Here is a 24,026-nt window from a genome sequence, read left to right on the forward strand (position 1 = left end):
AAAGATATATGAATTTATTTCTGGTATGTTTATTGGACACCTTTTTCATATCAGTATCATATGTCGCATATCAGTTTCAGCTAGGCTAGGTGGCGCCAGGTAGCGCCCAATTCATGTGCTACAAAAATATTTTATTTGCTCACGCCACCACGTAGATACATTACGCATACCACTAGCATCAACTGAACATATACATTGAGCAATAGACATACACGGCACAATAAACATGAATACAACAGCACATTTCCGCCTTTTATACACCAACTCATCTCTGTGACGTCATGGCGCGGTGGTGGCGCGTCGGTCGCACTTCCCGTTTGGGGCTGTGGGCAGAAGTCCCCATGACAGACGTGTATTCCTCCGTTGTTTTGAAGGGAACCAGACCAAAACCTGCCTTCTCGTCAAAACGTCGGGACTGGGGCCGTACCAAAAGAGTCGAGAAAAGTTTGAAGATCAGTTTTCATGTGCTCGGTTCGTCCGAGAATCTGGATATGTGCCGTGAAAGAGGAAAAGCAGACGCCGTCGGACAACGATTGCTTGGGCGGGAAGCACTTTGGGTTGAATTCACGGATACTTGTGGTCATCAGATTTATTTGTTTTATTCCAACATGAACGCCAGAAAACCGTCAAGTTGTGCAGACCACCTGCTGACTACGTTCAGTGCGTCTTCAAGTTCAAACGGCCGCCTGATCGTTCGAATTGTCGTCTGCTCTTTCAAACGTTTCTGCTTGTCGTTTGCTCTCTTAGACGACGCCGGCCCGCAGACCAAATGTTGGCCCGGTACTTACTATAAGAAGTAAGTGCAGGCCTCAAAAGACATAAGTTTGAAGGTTGGTAAGTAGGCTCGATGTAAACAGTAAATACAAGGAGATGTTGATCATTGTTACGAGTGACCATCACTGACTTGCTATGCCAAATTTACTTGGTCCGATTCTGGTTGCGATTTTCAGTATCGACGTCGACTATCTCAGCTAAGGGTCACGCTTTTGCAGCCCGAGCGGCTTCGCGACTGAAAATTGCGAGCGAAATCTCATCATGCGATACAGGTTTTAGCGTACATACTGCGGCGTCCACGCGGAATGAATCGCCACATGTCACATTATTCACGCGAAGTTTCGCGGTGTAACGAGCCTCGGTAATTTCGCTGACGCCACTCAAGTAGTCAGACATCGCCAGGAAGACGTAGAATCAACAATTTGAACGCGAAAAAGAGCAGGGGGACTCACACCGCCGCCGACAACATCGCATTTCAAAGGTTTGTTTATGGGCGACGGCGAGCTTCTTGCCGACACCCCCATCGCACATGCGCGGCGCCGGTGGCGTCTGCTAGGGGCGCTCGGGTTCGATTTTAAATGTGAGTTGGTATATACTGGTCGTTTTGAAGATACGGATTTTCTCGGTGACTACCTAAGCCATAAATAATATTGCCAACATGTTGATTAATTTTCAGTAATGTCATACCTCTAAACGGCTCAGGAGATGAATTTCTTTGTAAAAAGTAAACGCTCATGCCGTAATTATTTTAAAGCCAATAAATCAAGCCCCTCTACTGCGGTTCCATGCCACCTGTTTGCTTGCCCGCGCGGCACGTCATATGCTGAAGAAAAAAAATTATATGAATGTATTTCTGATATGATTATTGGACACATTGCAAATTCTGATATGAAAGTCATATAAGTTATCATTTAAGTCGCATATGAAGTTGTACGCTGCATATCAGTTGCCATATCTTGCATATCAATTCTCATATTTCGCATATCAGTTTCTGGGTATTTCATATCAGTTTCATATGCCACATATCGGTTTTTGGATAATTCATATCAGTCTTATAAGTCACATATCAGTGTTTGGATATTTTATATCAGTTCTTATATAGATTCATACAATTTTTTTCAGTAGGGCGGAACAGTGCATTTACTTTTCTTTCGTCAATTATTTGGTATAGTGCAGTGGGCAATCGCTGTAGGGGAATACTACAGCTTTACTGGCCAACCACCGTAACAGCGTGGACTGGAGCCCCAACTTTTTTTTTATTATTTTAAAACGTTTATTTACTTGCTGCAAAATAAGCACGAAAAGAACTCGCAACAAGAGTGACGAAACAAAAGATTAATTGCTATGGCGAAAAATGAGGCTTCGTATGTCCCGTGTGATCTCAACAAAGCAAGAATTTAGACTGGCGGCAAGGTCATCCTCCGTGTACTTCTTCACATTCCACATTAGGCACCTTACGCATGGAGTCGTGTGAATCTCACAGCAGATACACGTTGCGTACAGGTTGAGAGCGATTATCCCAATAGAAACAATGCGAATTCGTGTGAAAACTTCACGGAAATAATCCCCACAGGTTGTGCAACACTGCGAAGGGGTTTTCATAGAAGGAAAGCGCTTCCACTGGTTTGAAACTAAACCACTTGTATATGTGCCATCCGCATCATGTATGGAAGATTGACTAGTTGTATATCCTGGCTCATAACGCCCACTGCTATTCAATGGAGCTGCTTGGGACGCACTCTCCGCTCCGATAGGATGTTCGATGACGCTGGACCTGAAAGCAGAAGGAGTAGGAATATAAATTTGGCGGAACATTAGCTTATAGCTTACTTCGCTGTTTACAGACAGTCCATGTTTGGCCATGCGAGGTGTCGTCCCTGCGTGTGCACGGAAACCTGACCAAGCCTCCATCACGGTAACACTGACTGTCGTGAAACGAAGCATCTGTGCGGGTGCCATGCCGACTGCACCACCACCGCATCAGCGTGACGCCAGGGTCTCGCGTTGGAGAATACCTACTGAAACTCTGGTACCAGCTGTTTTGTACTACTTCATTTTTTTTCTAATAGAGAACATATACTACCCATAGAAGTGGAATGAATTACCTTCTCTTCCTCTTTAAACATTCATAGGCTATGACAGCTTAAAAACGTGAGGCGGTGCGACTTTCGATCATGTTACGAACGCCTCACATTCAGTCAGATTGAAGCATTAGGCCTTAATGACGCCGAATAAAGAATCATGAAGCAGAAAGCGGTGTATTATAAAACACACTCCGAGTTTTTTAGGCTATTAGTTGCTATACGACTTGCCATTTTAGTGAGTAAACCTAGGAGTGATTTTTATTAAAAGGATTGTCCGGTGAACACCGGAAGTTCTAAAGATATAGCGACGGTTATCTGGTTGGAAGCCTAATGATTAACATGTGCCGTTTTTATTCAATTAAACAACACCCCAACTTAGTGTTATCAATGACAAATAATTATACAAAAATCCGTGCCAAATTTCTCAAATATCAATGGCTGCTCTCCCATGCCTGATGGGACGACACACCAGGCTTGTAAATGTCAGATCCTACGCCTCATTCCTCCATGGCAACACCGTGCTCCCGACAACGCACCGCAGCGTTCCATTTCATTGGCCACTGTAAATCTTGTGGAGAAGTGTGGAGCGTGATAACCACACAACGAGAGTCCCTTTTCATTCCATGTCGTAGCGCTCAAGTGGAGGACAAAATTCGGAGGGCGCTTCAGTTCGGCGCGTTGTTTGCCCTATGTTACGTCTGAGCCTCCGCTGCTCTGAGGGTGGAAGGGGAAAACGCCGTTTATGCACGCATGGTTTAAACTACAATTACTCGTCTAGGGAAGCACATGAAATTCAAATTTGTCGTGGAAGATGCTCCTACACCCATTGACAATGAGGTCTAAATGTTTTCTTGGCTATCAAATTTGACCGGACAATCCCTTTAAAGTTCAACCCCAACCTTGGTTACTGTGAATCTTAGCCAACAAATGGGCATTGCATCGCCTTCCAGACGTGTACGTCACGCAATAAATCGTTCGTGTGTTGTGGCACTTCTCTACACTATGGTATTTTTCTATTCTAAGGTAATCTTTCTTATCAACAAATACGTGCCGCTCCGAAATATACTTGAAAATAATCAGTCACCTTGGTTCACGAAAGCCCTGAAGAGACTGTCAAATAAAAAAAAGCGCTTGTACCGTGCGGCCAAGTTTTCCCAGTGTGAGCGTCGCTGGGCCGCATATCACAATTCTGTAGAAGTGTACAAAAAAGCGATTGAAGGCGCTAAATCTCACTTTTTCACACATAGTCTTCCAGACATGTTGGTAAATAACCCCATTAAATTTTGGAATACTGTTAACAAAAAGGACCGTTTTTCAATTTCTCTTACAACTTCTAGTGATGACAGCGTGCCCAGTGACGAATGTGCTAATGTCTTAAATAGTATATTTATGGAATCTTTCTCCGATATTCGCAACATAACTTACCCTTCGATGAGCTGTTCCTGTTATCTGCCAATGGATTCTATCTTTGTTGATCCTGCTGGTATTGCAAAAATTATAGATGAACTGAAGTTATCATCCTCATCAGGAGTGGACGGAATTAATTCCAAGTTTTTAAAAAACACTAAACTATACTCATCTCTTATTCTCTCAAAATTGTTTGAACAGTCGCTGCAAGATGGTATTTTACCTTGTGATTGGCAGGTGGGGAAGGTGGTTCCAATTCCGAAAGGTGGCGATAAGTATTCCCCTAACAATTATCGTCCCATTTCATTAACCAGCATACCATGTAAACTTCTGGAACACGTTATCTTTTCCCAACTCGTACATTTCCTAGAGTCGAATAATTTTTTCACCGAAGCACAGCACGGATTTCGTAAATCATTATCTTGTGATACTCAGCTCCTATCCTTCACTCATGACATTCATTCTATTCTTGACCGAGGCTCCCAGGTGGACTGCATTTTCTTAGATTTCGCCAAGGCATTCGATAAGGTGTGTCACGAGCTATTACTGTTAAAACTTTCAAAACTTAACATTGACCCTAACGTTCTCGCATGGATTCGGTCTTTTCTAAATAACCGTTCACAATTTGTAACAATTAACAACGAAAATTCTCCTCCCGTGTCTGTGAATTCTGGAGTTCCTCAAGGGTCGGTTTTAGGCCCACTACTATTTTTAATCTATATTAACGATCTTCCCATTAATGTGTCTTCATCCGTTTGTCTCTTTGCCGATGACTGTGTAATTTACCGTGAAATCTGTCACGATTCTGACCTGTCTACACTTCAGTCTGATATTAACTCTGTCTCTCGTTGGTGTGAATTATGGCTAATGAAACTAAACACTAGTAAATGTAAACAAATGAGAGTGTCCCGCAAGCCTAACAACAGTCCCTGTTACCACCTAGGTGGCAACCTTTTGGAGCAAGTGGCAACGTACAAGTACCTTGGTGTTCACTTAACAAATAACCTTTCATGGAAACCCCACATTCAATATGTTACTACCCGTGCTAACTGCATGTTGGGCTACTTAAAACGCAACTTTTCATTGGCACCTATTTCACTAAAATTGATCCTCTACAAAACATTAATCAGGCCTAAATTAGAATATGCAGCCTCCATCTGGGATCCCGGTCATGATACTCTAATCACTGCATTGGAATCCATTCAGAATAGGTCAGCCCGTTTCATTCTTTCCAACTACCATCGTACTGATAGTGTCACATCAATGAAAAATAGTTTATGTTTACCACTTCTCTCCTTGCGACGTAAAATTTCACGCCTATCTCTATTTCATAAAATGTATTTTCATAACCCTCTCCTACGCAATCGGATGATTACTCCCCCCTTTTACATTTCATCCCGTCTTGACCATCAGCATAAAGTTGGAGTTCCAAGTTCGTTTACCACTACATTTCAATCTTCTTTTTTACCCCGCACAGCCGAGGAATGGAACCACCTCCCCGGTTTGATTGCTACTATAACTGATACTAACTTGTTTAGAAATTCCATCACTAGCTATTTTAGCAGTGACCCATGACCTATTATTATTATTATTCTTTGTTTGTTGTACATTTATTATTGTTGACTTGTTACTATATTACTATCTTTGTTTCATGTATGTGCTCTCCCCCTCTGTAATGCCTTCGGGCCCTGAGGGTACTTTCAATAAAATAAAATAAAATATGTTGAAGTGGCATTCCTGGTCTTTAATGTGCTTCTATTCGTGCGAGCTTTTTGCGGAACGAGTCTCGGATGTTCAAGTTCCCACGCAAAGAAGAAGCTGCTTAGGCTAAGAGTTCATGTCTCCAGCAAATCTGGTTGGAACAAAACTCGCAAATCGTCCTGAGCTAATGGCGAGTCACAGTCTCGACAAAACCACCAACTCTTCAAAAATTATGCTATTTTCGGTGCGCAATTCGCGCCCCGAGAATTTCGGAAGCCCATCCCGAATATTTCAATGTGACCTGATTTGTAGCATGGTTCGGCCGTTTTGTTGCGCGTGCGTTTGAGCCTTTATGGATTTTCATAAAACGTGATCTCGCGATGGACGTGGCTTTCCAAAATTCTAGGGGAAATAAATGCACCACGAAAATAAATAAACAAAATACTTTCGTTTGATCATGTGTCTCATTTAGATGAATGGGTGTTTATTTTAACCAAAACCAAGAGACTGAAAAACACAAAAAATTTACTCTCAAGTGTAGATTTGGAGTTTGATAAACCCAAATTAGGACCTGGTACCGAAGTGCTACGCTTGACACACAACGAAACTAATGCCAAGATTAAAAATTCACTTGAAGCTTTAAATGAACGTATTTAATTTTAGTACGAGTTCAGTGATAAATATAATGACTCTCAAGAATTCTGGTTTTGTGGACTACTATTGCGTAAAGTTTAAGCAATGTAGCAGTCTTAATTGTGTGATTTTTGCGGGCGGTGAAGGGTTAAAAGCTCAGGGGACGTACCTTCTACTCCCTTCCACTTTAGCAGGGCAAACGCTATAGAGGAGGTGACCTCCTCTTCAGTAGAAAGAGGTGGGATGAGGTTTCCCCGAACTCTTAACCTCTCACCGATTATAGTTGTGTACGAAAAGTAGGAATACGCAAAGGGTGGAGTGTGACGTTGTATAAAACAAGGTGAACGTACGCACATTGCACGCAGATGAACACTGATGCAGCGTTACGTGTTGCCCTAGCCTTGAGCGCAATGAAATGTAAGAGTGTATCGAAAGCTAAAGCTTGTGCACGTGTAGTTCAGGCAGTAATGTTTGAATTTGCATTGCACCTTACTGCCTTCAGGCTCGGTGTAAGCTTTTTCCTGGTTGCTTACAACATAAAACGACATTATACTCTAACTCTGGTTTGACAGAGAATCTCCACCTGCTAACAGCTACAAACTATGTCGGCGCCGATAGTGAGGATTCACTGGTTGCAAAGGGATCGCGACTAAACGTGTTCTGATAGCGAGCTCTTGCCACGTGATTTCATACCGTCGCTATTTTGCCGTCACAGTTTTTCTTGACCAACAGCAACCATTATTTACACGAGCGACAACAGCTGAAGTTGTAAATATTGTGTGTTGACCTGTGGCGTACGTGGCCAATAACATACACGTTTTTTTTTTTTTTTTTTGCACATTCTCGAAATAGTTTGCTTTTGGGTTACCTTGGTTTCTAATGCATGTCGCACAAAAAAGAACACTTTGTCAATCGCAGTGAGACTGTGAACGCAAACAGTAATGATAAACAAACGTGTTGTCACGTGATAAGTGAGGGCATTGCACTTATGCAGAAAGTAATTTTTGTTTCACAACAACTTTACTATACTTGGAGCCAACTATGTTATGCTACGTTGTCAAGTCTAGCGTAGACTCCGCTTTGCTACAGCGACACACTGCTGCAAGAACATGGGCATGTGACTTCCCTTTGCATTCGCATGCATTCCGCAAGTAGCTTTAACAGCGTTGGAGCACGGATATGCTAAACCGGCCTTGAGAACGTAGCATCAGATAGTTTTTGCCTCTACCATAAGTGCGCGCGAAGTGGAACCTACAAGCGCGAGCATGCAGCCCTGAACAAACGGATGTACTGGAGCCGTAGATTGTAGGGAGCTCGTTTTATAGCATTTGTTCCGCTCAACCTTGAATAGACCGATCTCACCAGCTAGTTCGAGTACGCCACCGCTGCCGCCATGCATCGTGGGAGCTGTAGTCTCTCTGCACGCGCGACAACCCTGCTGGAGGTCTGCGCGAGCAGAGCACGAGGCGGCATGAGCTCTCTCCTGAACTGGCGTCTGCCTCCTACGAACTACAGTTAAGGCGGCGTCACGCCTACGTGGAACGCTTGGTGAGATCGGTCTATTGATTCAGTTTCGAAATGCTATCTCATTTTTATCACAACTGTAATCTCTCCTCTAATTTCCAGTTTTTTTTGTTGTTTTTTTTTTTAATTTCGCGCGCCTATGGTTCTTTTTTTTTCTTTTCCGTTAACTTACCATTTACGTTATTAAATATTTTTGCAGAAAACCGACAACTATATTGGGTTTCATCGTAAGCAAAAGTCGCCTACCTAAAGAAAGGTTTTAGACGATAAGAACGTGAGCACTCACACACACAAAAAAGTCAATGCCACAGCGCATCCAAAATTTGTCGTTAGTGGGTTAGACAGGAGGAGACTCGTATGGCGAGATTTTTACCGTTTGTTCATACGACAGAGGCCTGAAACTCTAGGTCCCAAGCTACAGTTTGAGAAAGAAAGCACACGAAGGACCCTTCCTTCAAATGCTGCGCGCGCATCGCTGTGCTGCCCTGCTTTGTTCGCCAGAAAATCAGTTGCAGAACGTTTTCGTCGTACCTCGTATATTTCACGTTACTTGAAATATTTTATGTAAATATATCACACGTTACTCGAATGAGAAACTTAAGTACGTTATCCTCTATTCTCAGTAAGTAGCGTCAGTAAGTTACCTGAAATTTGTAACTTAATTACATTACACGTAACTTGAAATAGGTAACATATCATGGCCTATTAGTTGCAATAGGTAACTTATGTTGACGATTACTTGAAACCAGCAACAAAAGTGCTGATTTCAAGTAATCAGCAACCCGTGGATCGAAAAGAGTAACGTAATTATGTTACCCATTACTTGAAATAGGTATTGTAAGTTTGCTACCCATTACTTAAAATATGTGGCGTTAATAGCTCCCCCGTTACTTGAAACAAGTAACATGAGCATGTTACCCATTGCAGTTTCAACAGATACGAGTATGTTACTACACTAAGGAAAAATTAACGTGTTACCGGTAACGACCATACCTGTAACCCGTTACCTCTGAAAATGCTCAGGACTTACTCTGCGAGTGAGAATCAACGACTTTTAGAATTTGAGTATAGTCTCTGTGCCGCCTTTTATTTTTTATCTTACAGTTTGTCCGTGTGTTACTAAAGTACTAGATTTGTATCATTTTCCTTTAACGGGTACCCACAAGTGCTTGTTAGGGAAGTTTTCGCACTCTTGATTATGAAACTCTCTTTGCAAACCGCAATCCTAAGTGGCTCTTTCGACGACAGAAAAAAAACATTGGCTTGTCTGTATGTTTATAAAGACTAGAACTTGGTCTGCCTCAACGGGCGAAGAGTCTCCTAGCTGTAGAAGAGAAATTTAGGCAGTGCAGTACAACCGCTAGCCTGAGATCTTTAACAAGCGCCACGCAGTAGTAAATACTTGTGATACACGACCGCACGCCGGTACGAATGCTTCTCCAGGTCTAAAAGGGCAGGGGTTGGGATTGCGCTCAGGGTCCCTGGGTTCTGCAACGCGAGCTTTCGCTCCACGTTCTAAGAGCTCCTCGACGACAAAACCAAGAGCTGAGTTCTTGCCACCTCAAACGAGGCATGTCACAATGTTTCCCAACTAGCACACCTGCGATCTTCTTGCAGCAGTTCGATTTTTGTCTCATAATATTGGTCGATGGGATGAAGTAGACCTGACCAACAAGGATCGGTGAGATACCTATACTGGCCAATATTTTATGTAGGAAGATAGTTTTCTACACCAATCCAAAAAGTATACATCGTTAAAGCAATTTCTGAGACTGGTAAAGGTGTATGTTTGGGAAATAGCTAAAAAAAACGGCAAGTGTCATCACATATCAGTGACATACATAGGACTAATACATATTTATTTTCCACGTTGAAATAGGGGATTCCATAAATTAATCCAAATATGGGCATGTAAGAAAATAGGCAGATATGAGCAGATATACACATAATGATAAGGTATGGACCTTATGTATGTATATGATAATTAATTTCCAGGTATGACATTATTTTAAGTGTTCTTAGAACGAAGTGATTTTACTTAGACAGCAGTCAAAAACTCGGATGCCTCTCTTTGCCTGATGTTACCTCTGAGCTTCCGCTGTTGCCAACGAAAACTTCCTTTTGCGTGTGCGATCTGAGCACTTGAGCTAAGTTTAAAATTGAATTACTTTTGTGGCGAAGCATTAAAAAATTGGATATTGTGCGAATGATTATCCTAAAAGCATTGACAATATAGCTTACTTCTTCCCTACACGACACTTTTTTACCTGACAGTTCCTTTAACACAGTATATCACAAAACGAAAATACCTCGCAAGCTCTGCTCTAATTTCCCATTACAGAAAAGTGAAAATGTTTTTACTTAGGCGCCCATTTCCGGCTTGAGCGACGTCGGCGTCGGCGTAACTGCGCGGTGCAGCATGGGAAAATTTCCCCGCTCAATTTTGCGGAAAATTTTCCCCGCTAATTCTAGTGGAAAGTGTACCACGCAAAATCTAGATAAAAATTTTTAACGCTAAATATAGAGGGAAAATTTTGTCGCTTAATTTAGCGGGAAAATTTCCTCCCTATATCTGGCGGAAACTTTTGCGCGCTAAATTTAGCAGAAAACTTTTTCCGCTAGATTTGTAGGAAACTTTTCCCCTAAATGCGGTAGGACAGGAGAGGAACAGGTGCATAGCCCCCTCTGCGTACCTACCCTCCTCCTCATCAAAAGCTGCACTCTAAATCGGTCTTACGGGGAGTTGTAACGGGCTTTCATTTTTTTTATTTATTTTTCATTATAAAAACCAACTGATTTCTTTTTTCATTGAATCGCTACAAAAATATTAATTTTCAGAACTGCAGATTAGCAGAGGAACAAAAAGATATTCAGGGGGCTTGATTTCAGACGTCCGCATGGATCTATGACGTAATTAGAGAAACGATGAATTCCTTTCATTTCTAGATGACTTCAAACAGAAACTGTCGTTTAACTTACTCTTTTTTCCTCTTATCGTTCATGGGCAGAGGAAACATTTAGGTGATGACTCTATGTCCGACGGGAGGGCCACATTATGTTCGGCGCACCGAGCGCTTCAGTCGCACGGGGATAGATGGCGCCCAAATATCGGGTCCCTCCCAAACCTACCGCCCCAGTTGTTTCTCCCAGCAGTGGTCCCGCATTCCCTCGCCCACCGCTTCTCTTGTACCCATGGGGGAAGAAACACGTTTAGGTGATGGCTCTCTGTCAGACGGGATGGCCACATTATGTTAGGCACACCGAGGGCTTCACTCGCACGGGAATAGTTCGGCGCACCAAGCGCTTCACTCGCGCGGGGATAGATGGCGCCCAAATATCGGGTCGGCTTTCATTTTCTTTTTTTCATTATTGGAACCGACTTAACCTTTTTCATGCAATCGCTACAAAAATATAAATTTTGAGAAGTGCAGATTAGCAGAGGAACAAAATATTTTCAGGAGACTTGATTTGAGACACCCGCACAGATATATGACGTAACTAGCGAAACGGTGCTCTCCTTTTTTTTTTGGATGACTTCAGACAGAAACTTTAGTTTAACTTTCTCTTTTTTCCTCTTATCGTTCATGGGTACGGGCATGTGCCACCCGTCCACGGTAGAGGAAACATTTAGGTGATCACTTTCTGACCGACGGGATGGCCACATTATGTTCGGCGCACAGAGCGCTTCACTTGCACAGGGATAGATGGTAGCCTAACATTGGGTCCATCCCAAAGAGACTGCCCCGATTGTTTCTCCCAGCAATGGTCAACCAATCCCTCACTCACCGCTTCTGCTGTACCCATGGGGGAAGAAACACGTTTAAGTGATGCTTCTCTTACCGACGGGATGGCCACATTATGTTAGGCACACCGAGCGCTTCACTCACACAGGAATAGTTCAGCGCCGAGCACTTCACTCGCACCGGAATAGTTCGCCGCACCAAGCGACGGGAGGGCCACATTATGTTCGGCACACCGAGCGCTTCAGTCGCACGGGAATAAATGGCGCCCAAATATCGGGTCCCTCCCAAACCGATCGCCCCGGTTGTTTCTCCCAGCAGTGGTCCCGCATTAGCTCGCTCACCGCTTCTGTTTTACCCATGGGGGAAGAAACACATTTAGGTGATGGCTCTCTGTCCGACGGAAGGGCCACATTATGTTCGGCACACCGAGCGCTCCAGTCGTACGCGGATAGATTGCGCCCAAATATCGGGTCCCTTCCAAACCGACCACCCCGGTTGTTTTTCCCAGCAGTGGTCCCGCATTCCGTCGAAAACTGCTTCTGTTGTACCCACGGGGGAAGAAACACATTTAGGTGATCGCTCTCTCTCCGACGGGAGGGCCACATTATGTTGTTTGCACACCGAGCGCTTCAGTCGCACGGGAATAAATGGCGCCCAAATATCGGGTCCCTCCCAAACCGATCGCCCCGGTTGTTTCTCCCAGCAGTGGTCCCGCATTAGCTCGCTCACCGCTTCTGTTGTACCCATGGGGGAATAAACACATTTAGGTGATGGCTCTCTGTCCGACGGGATGGCCACATTATGTTCGGCACACCGAGCGCTTCAGTCGCACGGGGATAGATGGAACCCAAATATTGGGTCCATCCCAAACCGATCGCCCCGGTTGTTTCTCCCAGCAGTGGTCCCGCATTAGCTCGCTAACCGCTTCTGTTTTACCCACGGGGGAAGAAACACATTTAGGTGATGGCTCTCTGTCCGACGGAAGGGCCACATTATGTTCGGCACACCGAGCGCTTCAGTCGCACGGGGATAGATGGAACCCAAATATTGGGTCCATCCCAAACCGATCGCCCCGGTTGTTTCTCCCAGCAGTGGTCCCGCATTAGCTCGCTAACCGCTTCTGTTTTACCCACGGGGGAAGAAACACATTTAGGTGATGGCTCTCTGTCCGACGGAAGGGCCACATTATGTTCGGCACACCGAGCGCTTCAGTCGCACGGGGATAGATGGAACCCAAATATTGGGTCCATCCCAAACCGATCGCCCCGGTTGTTTCTCCCAGCAGTGGTCCCGCATTAGCTCGCTAACCGCTTCTGTTTTACCCACGGGGGAAGAAACACATTTAGGTGATGGCTCTCTGTCCGACGGAAGGGCCACATTATGTTCGGCACACCGAGCGCTTCAGTCGCACGGGGATAGATGGAACCCAAATATTGGGTCCATCCCAAACCGATCGCCCCGGTTGTTTCTCCCAGCAGTGGTCCCGCATTAGCTCGCTAACCGCTTCTGTTTTACCCACGGGGGAAGAAACACATTTAGGTGATGGCTCTCTGTCCGACGGGATGGCCACATTATGTTCGGCACACCGAGCGCTTCAGTCGCACGGGGATAGATGGAACCCAAATATTGGGTCCATCCCAAACCGATCGCCCCGGTTGTTTCTCCCAGCAGTGGTCCCGCATTAGCTCGCTAACCGCTTCTGTTTTACCCACGGGGGAAGAAACACATTTAGGTGATGGCTCTCTGTCCGACGGAAGGGCCACATTATGTTCGGCACACCGAGCGCTTCAGTCGCACGGGGATAGATGGAACCCAAATATTGGGTCCATCCCAAACCGATCGCCCCGGTTGTTTCTCCCAGCAGTGGTCCCGCATTAGCTCGCTAACCGCTTCTGTTTTACCCACGGGGGAAGAAACACATTTAGGTGATGGCTCTCTGTCCGACGGAAGGGCCACATTATGTTCCGCACACCGAGCGCTTCAGTCGCACGGGGATAGATGGAACCCAAATATTGGGTCCATCCCAAACCGATCGCCCCGGTTGTTTCTCCCAGCAGTGGTCCCGCATTAGCTCGCTAACCGCTTCTGTTTTACCCACGGGGGAAGAAACACATTTAGGTGATGGCTCTCTGTCCGACGGAAGGGCCACATTATGTTCGGCACACCGAGCGCTTCAGTCGCACGGGGATAGATGGAACCCAAATATTGGGTCCATCCCAAACCGATCGCCCCGGTTGTTTCTCCCAGCAGTGGTCCCGCATTAGCTCGCTAACCGCTTCTGTTTTACCCACGGGGGAAGAAACACATTTAGGTGATGGCTCTCTGTCCGACGGGATGGCCACATTATGTTCGGCACACCGAGCGCTTCAGTCGCACGGGGATAGATGGAACCCAAATATTGGGTCCATCCCAAACCGATCGCCCCGGTTGTTTCTCCCAGCAGTGGTCCCGCATTAGCTCGCTAACCGCTTCTGTTTTACCCACGGGGGAAGAAACACATTTAGGTGATGGCTCTCTGTCCGACGGAAGGGCCACATTATGTTCGGCACACCGAGCGCTTCAGTCGCACGGGGATAGATGGAACCCAAATATTGGGTCCATCCCAAACCGATCGCCCCGGTTGTTTCTCCCAGCAGTGGTCCCGCATTAGCTCGCTAACCGCTTCTGTTTTACCCACGGGGGAAGAAACACATTTAGGTGATGGCTCTCTGTCCGACGGAAGGGCCACATTATGTTCGGCACACCGAGCGCTTCACTCGCACGGGGATAGATGGAACCCAAATATTGGGTCCATCCCAAACCGATCGCCCCGGTTGTTTCTCCCAGCAGTGGTCCCGCATTAGCTCGCTAACCGCTTCTGTTTTACCCACGGGGGAAGAAACACATTTAGGTGATGGCTCTCTGTCCGACGGAAGGGCCACATTATGTTCGGCACACCGAGCGCTTCAGTCGCACGGGGATAGATGGAACCCAAATATTGGGTCCATCCCAAACCGATCGCCCCGGTTGTTTCTCCCTGCAGTGGTCCCGCATTAGCTCGCTAACCGCTTCTGTTTTACCCACGGGGGAAGAAACACATTTAGGTGATGGCTCTCTGTCCGACGGAAGGGCCACATTATGTTCGGCACACCGAGCGCTTCAGTCGCACGGGGATAGATGGAACCCAAATATTGGGTCCATCCCAAACCGATCGCCCCGGTTGTTTCTCCCAGCAGTGGTCCCGCATTAGCTCGCTAACCGCTTCTGTTTTACCCACGGGGGAAGAAACACATTTAGGTGATGGCTCTCTGTCCGACGGGATGGCCAGATTATGTTCGGCACACCGAGCGCTTCAGTCGCACGGGGATAGATGGAACCCAAATATTGGGTCCATCCCAAACCGATCGCCCCGGTTGTTTCTCCCAGCAGTGGTCCCGCATTAGCTCGCTAACCGCTTCTGTTTTACCCACGGGGGAAGAAACACATTTAGGTGATGGCTCTCTGTCCGACGGAAGGGCCACATTATGTTCGGCACACCGAGCGCTTCAGTCGCACGGGGATAGATGGAACCCAAATATTGGGTCCATCCCAAACCGATCGCCCCGGTTGTTTCTCCCAGCAGTGGTCCCGCATTAGCTCGCTAACCGCTTCTGTTTTACCCACGGGGGAAGAAACACATTTAGGTGATGGCTCTCTGTCCGACGGAAGGGCCACATTATGTTCGGCACACCGAGCGCTTCAGTCGCACGGGAATAAATGGCGCCCAAATATCGGGTCCCTCCCAAACCCACCGCCCCGATTGTTTCTCCCAGCAGTGGTCCCGCATTCCCTCGCTCACCGCTTCTGTTGTACCCATGGGGGAATAAACACATTTAGGTGATGGCTCTCTGTCCGACGGGATGGCCACATTATGTTCGGCACACCAAGCGCTTCAGTGGCGCGGGGATAGATGGCACTCAAATATCGGGTCCCTCCAAAACCGACCGCCCCGATTGTTTCTCCCAGCAGTGGTCCCGCATTCCCTCGCTCACCGCTTCTGTTGTACCCATGGGGGAATAAACACATTTAGGTGATGGCTCTCTGTCCGACGGGATGGCCACATTATGTTCGGCACACCGAGCGCTTCAGTCGCACGGGAATAAATGGCGCCCAAATATCGGGTCCCTCCCAAACCCACCGCCCCGATTGTTTCTCCCAGCAGTGGTCCCGCATTCCCTCGCTCACCGCTTCTCTTTTACCCATGGGGGAATAAACACATTTAGGTGATGGCTCTCTGTCCGACGGGATGGCCACATTATGTTCGGCACACCGAGCGCTTCAGTCGCACGGGGATAGATGGCGCCCAAATATTGGGCCCCTCCCAAACCGACCGCCCCGGTTGTTTCTCCCTGCAGTGGTCCCGCATTCCCTCGCTCACCGCTTCTGTTTTACCCACGGGGGAAGAAACACATTTAGGTGATGGCTCTCTGTCCGACGGGAGGGGTACTTTATGTTCGGCACACCGAGCGCTTCAGTGGCACGGGAATAAATGGCGCCCAAATATCGGGTCCCTCCCAAACCGACCGCCCCGGTTGTTTCTTCCAGCAGTCGTCCTGTATTCCCTCGCTCACCGCTTCTGTTGTACTCATGGGGGTAGAAACACATTTAGGTAATGGCTCTCTGTCCGACGGGATGGCCACATTATGTTCGGCACACCGAGCGCTTCAGTGGCACGGGAATAAATGGCGCCCAAATATCGCGTCCCTCCCAAACCGACCGCCCCGATTGTTTCTCCCAGCAGTGGTCCCGCATTTCCTCGCTCACCGCTTCTGTTGTACCCATGGGGGAAGAAACACATTTAGGTGATGGCTCTCTGTCCGAGGGGAGGGCTACTTTATGTTCCGCACCCCGAGCGCTTCAGTGGCACGGGAATAAATGGCGCCAAAATATCGGGTCCCTCCCAAACTGACAGCCCCGGTTGTTTCTCCCAGCAGAGGTCCCGCATTCCCTCGCTCACCGCTTCTGTTGTACCCATGGGGGAAGAAACACATTTAGGTGATGGCTCTCTGTCCGACGGGATGGCCACATTATGTTCGGCACACCGAGCGCTTCAGTGGCACGGGAATAAATGGCGCCAAAATATCGGGTCCCTCCCAAACTGACAGCCCCGGTTGTTTCTCCCAGCAGAGGTCCCGCATTCCCTCGCTCACCGCTTCTGTTAGACCCATGGGGGAAGAAACACATTTAGGTGATGGCTCTCTGTCCGACGGGATGGCCACATTATGTTCGGCACACCGAGCACTTCAGTGGCACGGGAATAAATGGCGCCTAAATATCGGGTCCCTCCAAAACTGACAGCCCCGGTTGTTTCTCCCAGCAGTGGTCCCATATTCCCTCGCTCACCGCTTCTGTTGTACCCATGGGGGAAGAAACACATTTAGGTGATGGCTCTCTGTCCGACGGGAGGGCTACTTTATGTTCCGCACCCCGAGCGCTTCAGTGGCACGGGAATAAATGGCGCCAAAATATCGGGTCCCTCCCAAACTGACAGCCCCGGTTGTTTCTCCCAGCAGAGGTCCCGCATTCCCTCGCTCACCGCTTCTGTTAGACCCATGGGGGAAGAAACACATTTAGGTGATGGCTCTCTGTCCGACGGGATGGCCACATTATGTTCGGCACACCGAGCGCTTCAGTGGCACGGGAATAAATGGCGCCTAAATATCGGGTCCCTCCCAAACTGACAGCCCCGGTTGTTTCTCCCAGCAGTGGTCCCATATTCCCTCGCTCACCGCTTCTGTTGTACCCATGGGGGTAGAAACACATTTAGGTGATGGCTCTCTGTCCGAGGGGAGGGCTACTTTATGTTCCGCACACCGAGCGCTTCAGTGGCACGGGAATAAATGGCGCCAAAATATCGGGTCCCTCCCAAACTGACAGCCCCGGTTGTTTCTCCCAGCAGAGGTCCCGCATTCCCTCGCTCACCGCTTCTGTTGTACCCATGGGGGTAGAAACACATCTAGGTGATGGCTCTCTGTCCGAGGGGAGGGCTACTTTATGTTCCGCACACCGAGCGCTTCAGTGGCAAGGGAATAAATGGCGCCAAAATATCGGGTCCCTCCCAAACTGACAGCCCCGGTTGTTTCTCCCAGCAGTGGTCCCATATTCCCTCGCTCACCGCTTCTGTTGTACCCATGGGGGTAGAAACACATTTAGGTGATGGCTCTCTGTCCGAGGGGAGGGCTACTTTATGTTCCGCACACCGAGCGCTTCAGTGGCACGGGAATAAATGGCGCCAAAATATCGGGTCCCTCCCAAACTGACAGCCCCGGTTGTTTCTCCCAGCAGTGGTCCCATATTCCCTCGCTCACCGCTTCTGTTGTACCCATGGGGGTAGAAACACATTTAGGTGATGGCTCTCTGTCCGAGGGGAGGGCTACTTTATGTTCCGCACACCGAGCGCTTCAGTGGCACGGGAATAAATGGCGCCAAAATATCGGGTCCCTCCCAAACTGACAGCCCCGGTTGTTTCTCCCAGCAGTGGTCCCATATTCCCTCGCTCACCGCTTCTGTTGTACCCATGGGGGTAGAAACACATTTAGGTGATGGCTCTCTGTCCGACGGGATGGCCACATTATGTTCGGCACACCGAGCGCTTCAGTGGCACGGGAATAAATGGCGCCAAAATATCGGGTCCCTCCCAAACTGACAGCCCCGGTTGTTTCTCCCAGCAGAGGTCCCGCATTCCCTCGCTCACCGCTTCTGTTGTACCCATGGGGGAAGAAACACATTTAGGTGATGGCTCTCTGTCCGACGGGAGGGCTACTTTATGTTCCGCACCCCGAGCGCTTCAGTGGCACGGGAATAAATGGCGCCAAAATATCGGGTCCCTCCCAAACTGACAGCCCCGGTTGTTTCTCCCAGCAGAGGTCCCGCATTCCCTCGCTCACCGCTTCTGTTAGACCCATGGGGGAAGAAACACATTTAGGTGATGGCTCTCTGTCCGACGGGATGGCCACATTATGTTCGGCACACCGAGCGCTTCAGTGGCACGGGAATAAATGGCGCCTAAATATCGGGTCCCTCCCAAACTGACAGCCCCGGTTGTTTCTCCCAGCAGTGGTCCCATATTCCCTCGCTCACCGCTTCTGTTGTACCCATGGGGGAAGAAACACATTTAGGTGATGGCTCTCTGTCCGACGGGAGGGCTACTTTATGTTCCGCACCCCGAGCGCTTCAGTGGCACGGGAATAAATGGCGCCAAAATATCGGGTCCCTCCCAAACTGACAGCCCCGGTTGTTTCTCCCAGCAGAGGTCCCGCATTCCCTCGCTCACCGCTTCTGTTAGACCCATGGGGGAAGAAACACATTTAGGTGATGGCTCTCTGTCCGACGGGATGGCCACATTATGTTCGGCACACCGAGCGCTTCAGTGGCACGGGAATAAATGGCGCCTAAATATCGGGTCCCTCCCAAACTGACAGCCCCGGTTGTTTCTCCCAGCAGAGGTCCCGCATTCCCTCGCTCACCGCTTCTGTTGTACTCATGGGGGTAGAAACACATTTAGGTGATGGCTCTCTGTCCGAGGGGAGGGCTACTTTATGTTCCGCACACCGAGCGCTTCAGTCGCACGGGAATAAATGGCGCCAAAATATCGGGTCCCTCCCAAACTGACAGCCCCGGTTGTTTCTCCCAGCAGAGGTCCCGCATTCCCTCGCTCACCGCTTCTGTTGTACCCATGGGGGAAGAAACACATTTAGGTGATGGCTCTCTGTCCGAGGGGAGGGCTACTTTATGTTCCGCACCCCGAGCGCTTCAGTGGCACGGGAATAAATGGCGCCAAAATATCGGGTCCCTCCCAAACTGACAGCCCCGGTTGTTTCTCCCAGCAGAGGTCCCGCATTCCCTCGCTCACCGCTTCTGTTGTACCCATGGGGGAAGAAACACATTTAGGTGATGGCTCTCTGTCCGACGGGAGGGCTACTTTATGTTCCGCACCCCGAGCGCTTCAGTGGCACGGGAATAAATGGCGCCAAAATATCGGGTCCCTCCCAAACTGACAGCCCCGGTTGTTTCTCCCAGCAGAGGTCCCGCATTCCCTCGCTCACCGCTTCTGTTGTACCCATGGGGGAAGAAACACATTTAGGTGATGGCTCTCTGTCCGACGGGATGGCCACATTATGTTCGGCACACCGAGCGCTTCAGTGGCACGGGAATAAATGGCGCCTAAATATCGGGTCCCTCCCAAACTGACAGCCCCGGTTGTTTCTCCCAGCAGTGGTCCCATATTCCCTCGCTCACCGCTTCTGTTCTACCCATGGGGGAAGAAATACATTTAGGTAATGGCTCTCTGTCCGACGGGATGGCCACATTATGTTCGGCACACCGAGCGCTTCAGTGGCACGGGAATAAATGGCGCCTAAATATCGGGTCCCTCCCAAACCGACCGCCCCGGTTGTTTCTCCCAGCAATGGTCCCGCATTACCTCGCCCACCGCTTCTGTTGTACCCATGGGGGAAGAAACACATTTAGGTGATGGCTCTCTGTCCGACGGGAGGATTACTTTATGTTCCGCACCCCGAGCGCTTCAGTGGCACGGGAATAAATGGCGCCGAAATATCGGGTCCCTCTCAAACTGACAGCCCCGGTTGTTTCTCCCAGCAGTGGTCCCGCATTACCTCGCCCACCGCTTCTGTTGTACCCATGGGGGAAGAAACACATTTAGGTGATGGCTCTCTGTCCGACGGGAGCGCTACTTTATGTTCGGCACACCGAGCGCTTCAGTGGCACGGGAATAAATGGCGCCCAAATATCGGGTCCCTCCCAAACTGACAGCCCCGGTTGTTTCTCCCAGCAGTGGTCCCGTATTCCCTCGCCCACCGCTTCTGTTGTACCCATGGGGGAAGAAACACATTTAGGTGATGGCTCTCTGTCCGACGGGATGGCAACATTATGTTCGGCACACCGAGCGCTTCAGTGGCACGGGAATAAATGGCGCCCAAATATCGCGTCCCTCCCAAACCGACCGCCCCGGTTGTTTCTCCCAGCAGTGGTCCCTTCCCTCGCTCACCGCTTCTGTTGTACCCATGGGGGAAGAAACACATTTAGGTGATGGCCACATTATGTTCGGCACACCGAGCGCTTCACTCGCACGGGAATAAATGGCGCCTAAATATCGGGTCCCTCCCAAACTGACAGCCCCGGTCGTTTCTCCCAGCAGTGGTCCCGTATTCCCTCGCTCACCGCTTCTGTTGTACCCATGGGGGAAGAAATACATTTAGGTAATGGCTCTCTGTCCGACGGGATGGCCACATTATGTTCGGCACACCGAGCGCTTCAGTGGCACGGGAATAAATGGCGCCCAAATATCGCGTCCCTCCCAAACCGACCGCCCCGGTTGTTTCTCCCAGCAGTGGTCCCGTATTCCCTCGCTCAACGCTTCTGTTGTACCCATGGGGGAAGAAACACATTTAGGTGATGGCTCTCTGTCCGACGGGATGGCCACATTATGTTCGGCACACCGAGCGCTTCAGTCGCACGGGAATAAATGGCGCCTAAATATCGGGTCCCTCCCAAACTGACAGCCCCCGTCGTTTCTCCCAGCAGTGGTCCCGTATTCCCTCGCTCACCGCTTCTGTTGTACCCATGGGGGAAGAAACACATTTAGGTAATGGCTCTCTGTCCGACGGGATGGCCACATTATGTTCGGCACACCGAGCGCTTCAGTGGCACGGGAATAAATGGCGCCCAAATATCGCGTCCCTCCCAAACCGACCGCCCCGGTTGTTTCTCCCAGCAATGGTCCCGCATTACCTCGCCCACCGCTTCTGTTGTACCCATGGGGGAATAAACACATTTAGGTGATGGCTCTCTGTCCGACGGGATGGCCACATTATGTTCGGCACACCAAGCGCTTCAGTGGCACGGGGATAGATGGCACTCAAATATCGGGTCCCTCCAAAACCGACCGCCCCGATTGTTTCTCCCAGCAGTGGTCCCGCATTCCCTCGCTCACCGCTTCTGTTGTACACATGGGGGAAGAAACACATTTAGGCGATGGCTCTCTGTCCGACGGGAGGGCCACACTATGTTCGGCACACCGAGCGCTTCAGTCGCACGGGGATAGATGGCGCCCAAATATTGGGCCCCTCCCAAACCGACCGCCCCGGTTGTTTCTCCCTGCAGTGGTCCCGCATTCCCTCGCTCACCGCTTCTGTTTTACCCACGGGGGAAGAAACACATTTAGGTGATGGCTCTCTGTCCGACGGGAGGGGTACTTTATGTTCGGCACACCGAGCGCTTCAGTGGCACGGGAATAAATGGCGCCCAAATATCGGGTCCCCCCCAAACTAACAGCCCCGGTTGTTTCTCCCAGCAGTGGTCCCATATTCCCTCGCTCACCGCTTCTGTTCTACCCATGGGGGAAGAAATACATTTAGGTAATGGCTCTCTGTCCGACGGGATGGCCACATTATGTTCGGCACACCGAGCGCTTCAGTGGCACGGGAATAAATGGCGCCCAAATATAGCGTCCCTCCCAAACTGACAGCCCCGGTTGTTTCTCCCAGCAGAGGTCCCGCATTCCCTCGCTCACCGCTTCTGTTGTACCCATGGGGGAATAAACACATTTAGGTGATGGCTCTCTGTCCGAGGGGAGGGCTACTTTATGTTCCGCACCCCGAGCGCTTCAGTGGCACGGGAATAAATGGCGCCAAAATATCGGGTCCCTCCCAAACTGACAGCCCCGGTTGTTTCTCCCAGCAGAGGTCCCGCATTCCCTCGCTCACCGCTTCTGTTTTACCCACGGGGGAAGAAACACATTTAGGTGATGGCTCTCTGTCCGACGGGAGGGCTACTTTATGTTCCGCACACCGAGCGCTTCAGTGGCACGGGAATAAATGGCGTCCAAATATCGGGTCCCCCCCAAACTAACAGCCCCGGTTGTTTCTCCCAGCAGTGGTCCCATATTCCCTCGCTCACCGCTTCTGTTCTACCCATGGGGGAAGAAATACATTTAGGTAATGGCTCTCTGTCCGACGGGATGGCCACATTATGTTCGGCACACCGAGCGCTTCAGTGGCACGGGAATAAATGGCGCCTAAATATCGGGTCCCTCCCAAACTGACAGCCCCGGTTGTTTCTCCCAGCAGTGGTCCCGTATTCCCTCGCTCACCGCTTCTGTTGTACCCATGGGGGAAGAAACACATGTAGGTAATGGCTCTCTGTCCGACGCGATGGCCACATTATGTTCGGCACACCGAGCGCTTCAGTGGCACGGGAATAAATGGCGCCCAAATATCGCGTCCCTCCCAAACCGACCGCCCCGGTTGTTTCTCCCAGCAATGGTCCCGCATTACCTCGCCCACCGCTTCTGTTGTACCCATGGGGGAAGAAACACAATTAGGTGATGGCTCTCTGTCCGACGGGAGGATTACTTTATGTTCCGCACCCCGAGCGCTTCAGTGGCACGGGAATAAATGGCGCCGAAATATCGGGTCCCTCTCAAACTGACAGCCCCGGTTGTTTCTCCCAGCAGTGGTCCCGCATTACCTCGCCCACCGCTTCTGTTGTACCCATGGGGGAAGAAACACATTTAGGTGATGGCTCTCTGTCCGACGGGAGCGCTACTTTATGTTCGGCACACCGAGCGCTTCAGTGGCACGGGAATAAATGGCGCCCAAATATCGGGTCCCTCCCAAACTGACAGCCCCGGTTGTTTCTCCCAGCAGTGGTCCCGTATTCCCTCGCCCACCGCTTCTGTTGTACCCATGGGGGAAGAAACACATTTAGGTGATGGCTCTCTGTCCGACGGGATGGCCACATTATGTTCGGCACACCGAGCGCTTCAGTGGCACGGGAATAAATGGCGCCAAAATATCGCGTCCCTCCCAAACCGACCGCCCCGGTTGTTTCTCCCAGCAGTGGTCCCGTATTCCCTCGCTCACCGCTTCTGTTGTACCCATGGGGGAAGAAACACATTTAGGTGATGGCTCTCTGTCCGACGGGATGGCCACATTATGTTCGGCACACCGAGCGCTTCACTCGCACGGGAATAAATGGCGCCTAAATATCGGGTCCCTCCCAAACTGACAGCCCCGGTTGTTTCTCCCAGCAGTGGTCCCGTATTCCCTCGCTCACCGCTTCTGTTGTACCCATGGGGGAAGAAATACATTTAGGTAATGGCTCTCTGTCCGACGGGATGGCC

Source organism: Ixodes scapularis, unplaced genomic scaffold (genome assembly GCF_016920785.2).
Source record: "Ixodes scapularis isolate PalLabHiFi unplaced genomic scaffold, ASM1692078v2 PGA_scaffold12__126_contigs__length_90152505, whole genome shotgun sequence".
In the NCBI taxonomy this organism is placed as follows: domain Eukaryota; kingdom Metazoa; phylum Arthropoda; class Arachnida; order Ixodida; family Ixodidae; genus Ixodes; species Ixodes scapularis.